Below are 12,993 nucleotides of genomic sequence, written 5' to 3' on the forward strand. Positions count from 1 at the left end.
ATCCCACCTGTAGTTTATCCATGTAGCAATTTTAATTTTAATTACTATACTTTATAACAAGGATTTTTTTGATACTTTTCAAATCTGGCTTTTCTTGTTTCATAATTTTCTATTGTTTTATGGGCTTAATGACTTTGTATATCTTTTTAACATTAAATGTGCATATTTTCAATATCCTTTTAGATTGTTGGATTTGCTCTAGGGCTTTGGATGCAAGTTTTTCATTTTATAAAACCTGAGGGCTTTATTGTTGGCATTGTGCTTTTTCATATGTTTCATAATTATTGACGAACTCATCTTTCCTGGATATTTTCTTCCTTTAAGAATCTTTGAGTGCTGTGGATAGATAATAACACCTTCCCCTTGAGTTAATATTGAATATAATTCTAATTGAGCCTCAGCATTTTTACCTATTCTAGCCCAATTTTTATGTCAACTTCTTAATCCAGGCTTTTCATAATGCACGTAGCATGAGTTTAGGCTTGCTCCCATAGGCTGGTAGACTTGAGATCTTGATTTATTGAAGGGAATTCTGTCTTTACACATCATTTAATCAAGTTCCTAAGATATCTCTGGGTCATAAACAGATATTTTTCTGGTCTCTTTTAAGGTTTGATGTAACATTTTTCTTGCTCAAGATTCTATAAGTGAGCTCACTTGCTGACTTGCATGGGACTCAGCCTCTACTCCAGATCATTTACAGAAGTTAAAGTTCCCTGGTTAATAATCTACCCATATGTAACATGCTTCTTCTTGTTGCTGAGACTATGGATATAGAACATATCATTCATACATACTATCTGAGGAAAATATTTGGGAAAGAATTATATAAACAAAACAAAGCAAGTGAACTAGAACAGTGTCCTAAAGGTAAAGGAAGATGAAGAGGAAAGGAGCAGTAGTGAATAATAATATACATTATAATATAGATAGATATTTATAAAGTAATAATGATAGATCACCTAAAAATTAGTAAAAATGAAAATTAAAAAAATAGTAAATAAGGACTCAGAATAGAAGAAACAGAAAAGAAGGATTTCCAGAATGGCTGAATAAGAAACTCAGCAAATCCTCTCCACAAAAAACAATGATAAAATTGGACAAAATTGTCAAAAACAATTTTAGGACTCTGGAAGTTGAATAAGGAATATAATAAATTTAGAAGCATTTATTCAAGAAAAACTACTGAAACTTGGTAATAATAGTAAGATTCTGTGGCATTTTAACCTGGAGCTTCTTTCATCCTTTTCTTGCCGTTCCAGCTCAAGCAAAGCATTATTCAGGAAAAATCCAGACTTCTAAGCTAAACCTCAACATGAATATTCATGGTTCAGTGATGTAAGACTTGATTTAAATGGTAAAATTCTTAACAAATTTCCTTTATTTCTACATCACAGCATGTTTTTAAAAATGGAAGATGAAATCAGTAGTCAAAAGTAAATGTCTATTTTGGTGGTAACAGAGTTACAGATAATTAATAAAACTCCTATTCTTTAAAGACCTTTAAATATGCTATATTTATGGATGTATAAATTATTAAAAGCTAAGTATCCCTGGAAGAAAAAACAATTGACATGGAAGGGTCAGTCCATTAGCCAGTACTAATTAAATGTTTATTATTTTTCATCATTGGTTAGGAATGATAAGGGCTGCAGAAAAATTAATACTGGTTTGTAACCTATGGCTGGGTAGTTCTTTTGCTGCCTTCACCTGGGCTCATTCATGCAGGTGCACCCAGCTAGAATTTGGCTGGAGGCTCGCTTCATCTAAGACATCTGAAATAGCTTGATGTCTCTCTATATGTGGTCTTTCATACTCCAGAAAGCTAAACTGGGCTTCCTCACATGGAGGCAGCCATATTTCAAGAGCTCAAGACCCAACTGCAAATGCTTATCAAGCCTCTGCTTGCATTACATTTGCTGATGTCCCATTGGTAAAAGCAGATCCCATGAGGGAGGGGATCTCACAGGAGTATCATTACAGAAAGGTATGATTCATTGGGTTCCATTTTGGTAACAAACTACCACATTCCAACCTCTGGCCTCAATGATTCATATCTTTCCCATACACAAAATACACTCGTCACCTCCTAGCACCCATGGCTTCATCCAGACATAGCATCACTTAAGAAGCCCATGATCTCATAAAGAGGATCAGGTCTGGATATGGTTGAAGCATTTTGGGTGGAGCTCCTCTTGAACTAAATACTCATGACCTAAAAAAACGAGTTATTTGCCTTTCACATACTTAACATGGAACAGTGAATCAGGAAAGGTAACAGCAGTAGACACTGCCATTCAGAAAGAAAAAGAATAGAACATAGCAATCATTGGACCAAAACAATTCTAAAAGCCAGATAGATGCTTAGTTATCAGGACTCTCTACACTTGGGGAGGGGGAATATTCCTAGATTAGGGCCAGTTCTCCCTGGGAGTCAATCTCTAAAACATTGTTCACTGTTGCTCTTGGCTCTCATCTCTGAAAATCTGGTTCTGTCCTATGAGACGTCTTTCTTTTTTTTTTCGTATTAGAAATGACCTGCTTTTGTTGCTGAGTAGCTTTCTCAGCCTATTTGCCTTTAGTAGATTGGGGAACCAGAAGCTTCTTTTCCTTTTAAACTGGCTCTATCTCTTTTAGTCCAAACTGATAAATTCCCTTATAAACTTTGTGACCTTTCTATAAGTCAGGCTGGAGTTCATCTGATGCCCTTGGAGCCACATCTACAATTATTTTGAAGGCAGACCTCTTTATGTGCTTTAGACTCCATCTGTGGCTGCTGTGAGGCAATGCTTGTAAGATTCTTAGAAGCCTTTCTGTCTAGATAAGAGGGTCTACTAGGCACTTCCTTAACTCTTTTCAGGTCTTAACAAAGGGTTTTACAGCCAAATCACTGATTTGATAAGTACCTTAAAGGCATATATTTTTCTGAGAATCCTTTGCTGGCTGGAGAGACTGAATAAGTGAACTAATTTTATTTTCCAACCAAGAAACTTTTGGCTATTTTATATATTCTCTAAATTCACCATGCAAAGTCAATTTTTTTTTAGCTCCTCTTTCTCTTCCCTTACTCTATGATACACACCTAAGAGAGGACATATGATACTTAAATATTCTATCTAGAATTCTTAGCCAGATCTACAAGTTTATTATTGAATGATTATGCATAGTCTCCATTTTCCAAAATATTGCAGAAAACAGTTTTGCCATTACTTCAATGCTACAAAACATCTTTCTAGCCTCTAATAGCAGGTTCCTCAATACTGCTTCATCATTCACCTACTGCCCAGTCCCTTCAGCATTCACCCACTTCCACAGCCAGTACCACAATTTTTAGGTTTGTGTTACAGCAGCCATTCAATTCTGGTACAGATTTTCAAATCCGTTGTCTATTGCTGACTTAAAGCAATGAAAAATATTATTTCTTAAATCTTCATGGGTTGTTCAGTGGTCCTCTGTAGCTTTATCTTGATCTCACTCATGCAGATTCATTCAGCTAGCGTCTATAGGGAGCTCAGCTTGGCTGGGACATTTGTAATGGCTGCTTTCCTCTCCATGTGGTCTTTAATCCTCCAGAAGTCGAGAATGGGCTTCCTTACCTGGTGACAGCAGTATATCATGAGGGTAAGCCCCAATCTGTACATGCTTTCCCCATTGGCCTAAGAAAGTCACATGACCAAGTCCATGTGGGAGGGGACCACACAAGGATATGGATACTGGGGAATGTGATTCATTGAACTCCATTAGAATAACAATGTGCTACATGATCCATCTTCTTTTTTTTCATTAATTTTATAATTACATTGAGCTATGCAATCACATGTAAATATTACAATGGGTGATAAGAGATTAAATTTAAATTTTCTCAAAAGACAGGTACTATATTTTGATATTACTTATTCTTACAAAGACATAATTTCTGCTGTAAAACTCAACATATTTTCTATCATAAAGTTTGGCAAATTCTGGTTTATGATACTAATCCTTGTTTCACACAGACTACTTCCCATAGAGTACCTTAAAATGGAAAACAAATTTCAATTTACTTTTTGGTTGTTTCTTCTGTTTCTAAATTTCCTCTTCTAACATTGGTACTTACAAGCACTGTTGGATTGAGAATGTCTAAAAGCACTCAAGTGACCAGTGCATTTTGATTTTGTGCTCTGAATTGTGTAAGAGGAATGGCCATTCTTATAATGATTCTCTTATTAATATAGTTAAATCTAATTTTTTCTCTTTGGTAGAGGGTGATAACAGTACCTATCTCATGGGATCATTATAAAAATTAAAAGTAATGCATGTGAGTACTTAGCACAGTGTAGGAGCTCATCAAACAGAAATTATACTAAGGGTTAGCACAAAGACACTATCATACTGACTTGTATATGATAACTCGTGGTCTCTAGGAAGATAGTTACAAGGGCTTTAGCTGGCTTCTTAGCAGAGGTAGAATCTGATCAAGGTCTTAAATGAAATTTACAATATGGAGAAAGTAGAGAAGGTAATGTCAGATGGCACTAAGAAAAAATGTTGAAACAAGATCAATTTTTGACTGAGTTAAGATTTATGGTCAAACTGGACAGTTTTCTGACATTTGGAAATCTTTTACTATATAGAAATTTCTTCCATAGTAGCACTAATAGAAAATTCATAGATAATTGTAGACATTTGTCAGTTTTGCCTGACCAGAATCGATTCATATATCTGCTGGTATTGGCATCCTTGTATCACTTTAGGTATTATTTCTCCTCTGATTTGATCTAGTCTCTATTGAGACTGTCAAATCAGGAGCTTGGAATGAACATACACACACTACTATATATAAGATAGGTAACCAACAAGGACCTACTGCATAGCACAGGGAACTCCACTCAATATTCTGTGATAACCCATATGAGAAAATAATCTAAAAAAGAATGAATATATGTATAACTGAATCACTTTGCTGTACACCTGAAACTAACACAACATTGTAAATCAACTATACTCCAATAAAAATGTTTAAAACGGGTGGGGATGTTCCCCAAGCTAGGTCAACCTGTATAAGTCAATCTTTCCTCTCCTCTCTCCATTCTTCCCTCTTTCTCTCCCTCTCTCTCTCTCTCCTCCTCCTCTCTCTCTCCTTCCTGCTCTTTATCTCTCTTCCCCTCCTTCCCTGGTCTCACTTATTACTTGCTGAATTTGAGTTTGATTATAGTGAGAAAGAATAGACAATGGACAATAGATGGAGTTTTTCTTGTTTTTGAATTTTACATAAGTTTATCAGCAGCAAGAAAACATTTTTGCAATCAGAATTTTGATTACCTCTAGGGAGAAATGATTGAGTCTAATGAAGAAGGGGCACATTCAAGGCTTCTAAGAGTACTGTTAATGTTCTATTTCTTCATCAAAGTTGCTGCTACATGAGTATTTGCTTTGTCATTATTTGTTAAGTGATAACGTTTATGATTAGCCTATTTTGCATGCATTTTAACACATGGTTGGAATTCAGTTTTTTCCTTGACAATAGCGTGTTGAGGAGACTGTGTGTGAGTTTCTGCCATGTAGCTCCCCAGATCCTTTTTGGTTCCTGTGTTTTCTAAGATCTGTCCTTATGATTTCCTTAGGTTTGATATCGTCACATCTTTTCAAATTAATTAACTTTATTTTGCCTAATTTACTCTGACTTTATATCTGTTACTTGTAAGAACCCTAAGTGATTTAATGGACAAAAATAACTGAAATAAAATTTTTTGTTTTTAAAAACAGCAGGGCTTCCCTGGTGGCGCAGTGGTTGAGAGTCTGCCTGCCAATGCAGGGGACACGGGTTCGAGCCCTGGTCTGGGAGGATCCCGCATGCCGCGGAGCAACTGGGCCCATGAGCCACAATTGCTGAGCCTGCGCGCCTGGAGCCTGTGCTCCGCAACAAGAGAGGCCACGATAGTGAGGGGCCCGCGCACCGCGATGAAGAGTGGCCCCCACTTGCCGCAACTAGAGAAAGCCCTCGCACAGAAACGAAGACCCAACACAGCCATAAATAAATAAATAAAATATTTAAAAAAAAAAAACAAAAAACAAAAAACAGCAAATGTTTTCAGTTTGTCAGGAGGCCATTTAGGTTTTAAGTTATTTGTGGGAGCTAACGTGAAATTCAAAAGTCAGTTGAAAGTTTAAATTTCCAAAAAATCTTCTCTGATTTCCCTATCCTAGTGTAGAATTAATCACTCCCTCATCTATGTTCTCAGAGAGCTTGAGTCATTGCAGGTCTGTGGGTCACATGAAGATGTAGAGGAAAGGCTATATTTTAAACAGCACAGGTAAAATTGGACTTACATTATAATTATTTGGTTTCCTGTGTTTTTCTTCTTCCTTGATTGTTGGCTAATTGAGGGCAAACAGCCTCATCTCATACTTATTTTTGTATTTGTAATACCTATTTCAATGTCTGGCACTATTAACAGATAAATAAATATTTGTTGAATTGATTTGTTGAATTGATTTTTTTCCCCAGAATTCCTTGTGAGGGATCAATAGATATCCAGGGATGTTTGCTTTGTAAATCCTTGTAAAAATAATGCAGTAATAGGCTTCATAGCCACCAAAGAAATAGTGTATAGCTGATTGATATGTTTTTTTTTTAAAACAGGGCAGTTAAAATTAGGAGGCCTTGAATAACTGAAGTGTCATAATTCATGCCAATGTTCTCATTTGTGACATTAATTTTTATTCCTGAGATGGAATAAAAACTCAACATGGATAGCTATAACTAACGTTGTGGCAAGCTCCCTTATGTACGTTTGGAGTCAGTATGTCAATATTAAGCATCCAGAGGTTGCATGGCAAAGTACTGGGATCTGAAACTCTTAAACACTCTATTTCTAGACAAATAGAATTTTCATTATCTATGTCAGTGTTTTTGTTAATATCCTAACTGCAACTAATCTGCAACCCTAAGGTTTCTAAGGATATCTGCTTCTCTGAAATTACTTCAGACTTTGCAAGGGTTGTTAGTAGATGACAAACAAAATAAGTTTTCTATTCCTTTTATTACTTTAATCTACTTAGGTTGCCTAATGATCTTTGATGAGTTTGAAAGCAGAAGAAAAGATTTCTGAGGATCCCTTATGTTTTGCAGGTAGAATTCAATTTTTTTTAACATCTTTATTGGAGTATAATTGCTTTACAATGGTGTGTTAGTTTCTGCTTTATAACAAAGTGAATCAGCTATACATATACATATATCCCCATATCTCCTCCCTCTTGCATCTCCCTCCCACCCTCCCTATCCCACCCCTCTAGGTGATCACAAAGCACAGAGCTGATCTCCCTGTGCTATGTAGCTGCTTCCTACCAGCTATCTATTTTACATTTGGTAGTGTATACATGTCCATGCCACTCTCTCACTTCGTCCCAGCTTACCCTTCCCCCTCCCCATGTCCTCAAGTCCATTCCCTACGTCTGCATCTTTATTCTTCTCCTGCCCCTAGGTTCTTCAGAACCATTTTTTTTTTTTTTTAGATTCCATATATATGTGTTAGCATACGGTATTTGTTTTTCTCTTTCTGACTTACTTTACTCTGTATGACAGACTCTAGGTCCATCCACCTCGCTACAAATAACTCAATTTCATTTCTTTTTATGGCTGAGTAATATTCCATTGTATATATGTGCCACATCTTCTTTATCCATTCATCTGTCGATGGACACTTAGGTTGCTTCCATGTCCTGGCTATTGTAAATAGAGCTGCAATGAACATTGTGGTACATGACTGTTTTGAATTATGGTTTTCTCAGGGTATATGCCCAGTAGTGGGATTGCTGGGTAGTATGGTAGTTCTATTTTTAGTATTTTAAGGAACCTCCATACTGTTCTCCATAGTGGCTGTATCAATTTACATTCCCACCAGCAGTGCAAGAGGGTTCCCTTTTCTCCACACCGTCTCCAGCATTTATTGTTTGTAGATTTTTTGATGATGGCCATAGAATTCAGTTTTGATCATGCTTATCTCTTAGTTTAATTAACACAGAATATTAAGTTAATGAGGTTAAGCCCATGGATTTAATTGCCAAACATTCTGTGCTAAGCTCCAAATCCAGAAAAATCAATGCCTTAAGATGAGTAGCAAAACCACTAGGCAGAGAAAAATAACACTTAAGTTTGTATTTTATTTCTTCCACTAACTTACTATGTAACCTTGGGCAAGTTAATTAACCCTCTTGGGTTCAAGAGTGAAAAAACTAGTATTAAATGCACCTGAATTAATTCTTAGAGATGTTGGAAACATCTAATATAATAATATATGTGAAATAAAATTTAAAACTATAAAACATAATGGACACATTTATTATCATTATTGGGTCATGGATGAACGATTTGGATAGATTATCATAAAATCTGTCACTTTTATTATAAAAGCAGTTAATCACAAAATCTCTGTATGGTATCATCTACCTATCATGTATCAGTTTTCTATGAATGATAACACATTCCTAATACTTTAGTTTAAAATTTATTGGGAAGTTCTAGAATTTTAAAAGAGCAGTATTTCTAAATATACTACTCTCTCTATATATTATTTTATTATTTGTGCTCATGTGTAACTATTAATGGAGCTCAGACCCTATTCTCGAAGCTAAGCTTAGGGAAATAGGTGGCATGTGGGTTTTCTAGCTTATAGTTTTGGGCTTTGAGAAAACATATATGCCAGTTTCATGATTTACTACCACATTTTATTGTATTTTTTTGAGAAATTTAAATGCAATAAAAAAGTACAAAGAGTAGTATGACATGTACATATATTCCAACTGTCTATACACAGCAGCAATAATTATTTTTTGCAGTTGTAAGTCAAGCACCAGCCAGGCCAAGAAATAGAACTTTGCTTGCCACCTCAGAAACTCCTTAAGAGTCCTTATTCCAGTCATGATGCCATCTCTTCTGCCATTAGTAATCACTATCCTGACATTGAGAGTAATCACATCTTTGTGATTTTCCTTGTATAGTTTTATCACACAAATATGCCACTAGAAACTGTCACTTGGTCTTGCCCATGATTATAATATCATGGAGATAATTTGGATGTTGGTGGTTTATCCACACTCTCTTGTATTTAGAGAGGGGGGTTGTGGAGATATTTTATCACCTAATTTGTTGGAAATGGTTTCCATTGGGTTTTTGGTTTTGTTATCTAGTTGCTCTGTCTGTTTTTATGTAGGGATTCAGAAAGGTTGAAAAACTTGCTGTCACTGCTGCTACCGTCTTTCCAGACAAAATTGTCATTTTGTCATCTTTACCACATGTCTTTTTTTTCTTTCTGCTCAAGATAAAGTGTTACAAATGTAGCCAAAGTCTTACCTTTATCCAGTATTAAGTATCTGTACACACATAGGTTTGTTCAAAGCTTTACATTTGGTTCCACTGATTGTCTGATCTGTTCTTTCACCTGTACCATGTTGTTTTTATACTTTTGTTTCAAACTTTGTTTAGTATCTGGTCCATTTTTGCTATGCATTTTTGTTATAGAATGTATATTTAAATATTCATGGAGTTTTATTTTTTCACATAAATTTTAGATTACATCTACTGAATTCCTTTAAAAAGCCAATTAGAATTATGCTTGGAGTAAATTTATTCATTAGGAGAGAATTCTATTTTCATAGTATTAAGTACTCCAATCCAACACCACAGAATCTCGCCACTGTTCTTCCTTCATATCCTTTTGAACAGTCTTAGTATTTTTGATGAGATGATTGCTAGATACTTTTAACTTTTATTAATATTATAATTCTTAGTTTTTGTTACTACTAATAAACCCTACTATTTGTATTTCTTATTATATTTTATATTTGATTATTTTATATAGAGAAATTTAATCCATTGTAACACTTATCTTGATTTCAGGAAGTATGGTGAGATTTTTTATTGATATTAATGATCTTTCTATTCATTTTGCTGACTTTTCTATGTAGATGAACTCTCCCTTAATACTCCTTATACCTTTTATTAACTTTATTATGATTATTATATTGGCCATTCTCTGATAAACAATACTGGTGATAGTAGATACCCTTTCTAATTCCTGATCTTAAAGGGCTTTTATATACATTTTTTCCTTTAAATATAATTTTTGCTGTGCTTTTCTGAATTACAGCCTTTTCCGAATTAAGGAAGTTCCTTTCCATTCCTAGCTTAACAAGAGTTTTTGTCCCAAATAAGTGCTGAACTTTGACAGTTGCTTCTTTTGTGTGTCCATTGAAGTAATTATATAATTTTTATCTTTAGTTTGTTAATGGGGTATCATTGGTAAATTTTCTCATGTTGATAAACTAAGCATGATTTATTATTAATGAATATATTTATTTTAGTGTTGTCCTTCTATGTTCAGAAGTGATATGAACCTCTGATTGCTTTTGTCTTTATCTGATTTTGGATAATATCACTACCTTCATTAAATCAGATTAACATTGTTTATCTTTTTCTATATTCTGGAATAGCTTTTATTAGATAGAACTTAACTGTCCATTAAAAGATTCATAACATCAATAACAACAGCAGAAAATATTTATATATTTGCACCTATTCTTCTAATTGATTTATATTATATTTATATTTAGTGATTTGCTTCTTCCAACAATATAGCATGATAGATAGTACTATTATTCCCTTTTTATAGATAAGGAAACTGTAGTGCAAAAGGTTAAGTGATTTGCCTTTTAAGGTTCCTAACTTGAGGTCTACGAACCAAGGGTTACCTGGATGGAATTCAGGGCATCCAAAAATTTGGATGGGGAAAATGTACATGTTTATTTTCACTAACCTGAAACTGAATTTTAGCACTTTCTCTAACTATGAATATAGGCAAAACAACACAATATTAACAGTATCTGTTACTTCTCCAATGATAGTATTTAGGTACAGTGTTATATCACTTTTCAATTGTTGCAGATATCTCAAAATAATATTGATGTTCATCACCTTTTTCAAATCATGGTAGATATAAGAATCACTTTTAGAACTTATTTACTGATTTACTGCATTAACGAAGAAGCAAGATATGCATTTATTTATTTATTTAGTACTTAATATTTAATAATTGTACTTCAACTTATAATTGTTTTCTGTGCAATTTTGTATACAGACAGTCCTTGCTTTGCATAGTTTTGTGGCAACTAACATAGACTCTGTGTTACCATATAGTATTTACTGTGCAAACCAAGGACTGCTTGCATTTATTTTATGCATTTAAAAACATTATTCTGAGGTGGAATTCATCCACTTCACCACAAAAACAGGTTAAAATCATCTGCATTAGATCAAATTAACTACTAGATATGTCAGTAGTAGTGTGGATATAGAACACACTAGTAAATGCCCAAGAACTAGGTTTTTATGAGAGAGTCTTGGATTAATATTTCAATATGTTTAAAATTATTGGTATATTTAAAATTCTGTTTCTTATTGAGCCAATTTTGCATTGTTGTATTTTGCTGAAATGAATCCATTAAATCAAATTTTCTAATTTATAACTAAATAGCTATTCATAATTTTATTTTACATTTTACATCTCTGATGTATCTATAGTTATTTAGCCATTCCTCTGTCTGATCTTCTTTAATTCTTCTTTTTTTCACTTGTTTGGTTTTGTCAGACAGCTGACTTATTAACATATTCAAAGGTCTCAATTTTTGTTTTGCTAATTTTCTATAATTTTTGTCTACTTTTATTTATCTGTATCCCTATTTAGTTTATTTGGCTTTTTATTTCAAATTTTTCGAGTTGAATGATTTTCATTATTTTTTGTTTCAAACTTTTTTCTGTCTAAGTGTATTTCACTTTAGTTTTGTTCCTCTACAACATTAGATTATGTAATGTGTCTGTAATCATACAATTTCTTTCCCTGTGAATGCTGCCAAAGACCGTTCTCACTGCTTGGATTTCATTTTGATAATCTTTTAAAGTAATTTCTTGCTTGAATCTGGCCAGATAGGAGTATTTTTAGTAAAACTTTAAAAATATTTTTTGAAATCCAGGAATTGAAAGTCATGCAAATAAAGACTATAATAAAACCATAAAAATTAATAGATCTTTACCCAAATTGGTTGATATGAGGTCTCTGGCCACAGGTCTCCTTTTGCCTGAACCATCTGGGCTTAATGTCTGAGTTCAGAAAGTTACATCATTGACAGGAAGAAACAGGAAATAAATTTAAGCAACATCTGTTTTCCTCCTTAGACAAATTTGTCTATTTGGATCTCATCTTTTACAGCTGTTTTCCCTTTTGTTCTATAAACTTTAAAATTTTCTGGTTCTCATCATTCCTCTGACCTCAGCAATATTGGATGGTGACACATGGCGCTCCCTGGATTCCTTGGTCAGTTTATTTGGTGATGAGTACCAAATCCCACATACCATTATGACAGATGCACAAACAATATTAGATTGAACCTAAAGCCAGCACATGATCAGGATGTATAATAGTAAAGTGCATGTCTTTGTTCACCCGAAGTTTGTTCTGCTTTTCACTGTGCCAAAACAAAACAAAAACTCTCAATCTTGAAGAAACAGTATTCCAGTATGATTTAATTTATCCTTTTATGTATATTTCTTTATTAACTCAAAGATATTTTCATGTTCTCTGTGTCAATATATATTATATGTAATATCAGGAGTAGAATTGAAGGTACCAATATGTGGTTTGGGAGATGGAAGTGAGGACATCAGTGACTGAATTTCCATTGACTACCCTGCGTGCTCTCTGCTTTTTTTCTACCCATGTTTGAAGGTGCTAGTTCTCCTATCCCTGCCTGGTTCTCTCTCGTTTCTTTCAACTAAATAGTATATAATTTTTTTTTAAGTGCTTAATGATGTTTTCCTGTGTTTCCCCAAATCATTTTTGTGTGTTTCTCCTACTTGCTGCCTAGCTCATAATCTATTTGGAATCCTTAAAATGGCAGGGACAATGCTAGAAAACAATAGGTGCTTATAAATCCCTAGGGGGGAGTGAAGATTGATGCAAG

The 12,993-nt window shown here is 34.1% G+C and overlaps 1 long non-coding RNA gene across 1 annotated transcript in view; it reads left to right on the forward strand.

Moving 5' to 3' along the window:
* The window catches only part of LOC137757260 (uncharacterized), a 399,943-nt gene extending 393,522 nt beyond the window's left edge, over positions 1-6,421 (forward strand). The window contains exon 3 of the long non-coding RNA XR_011072319.1: positions 5,746-6,421. This is a non-coding gene — a long non-coding RNA (uncharacterized lncRNA). The remainder of the gene's footprint in view (positions 1-5,745) is intronic.
* The last annotated feature ends 6,572 nt before the right edge of the window (positions 6,422-12,993 follow it).

Source organism: Eschrichtius robustus, chromosome 2, assembly GCF_028021215.1.
Source record: "Eschrichtius robustus isolate mEscRob2 chromosome 2, mEscRob2.pri, whole genome shotgun sequence".
NCBI lineage: Eukaryota > Metazoa > Chordata > Mammalia > Artiodactyla > Eschrichtiidae > Eschrichtius > Eschrichtius robustus.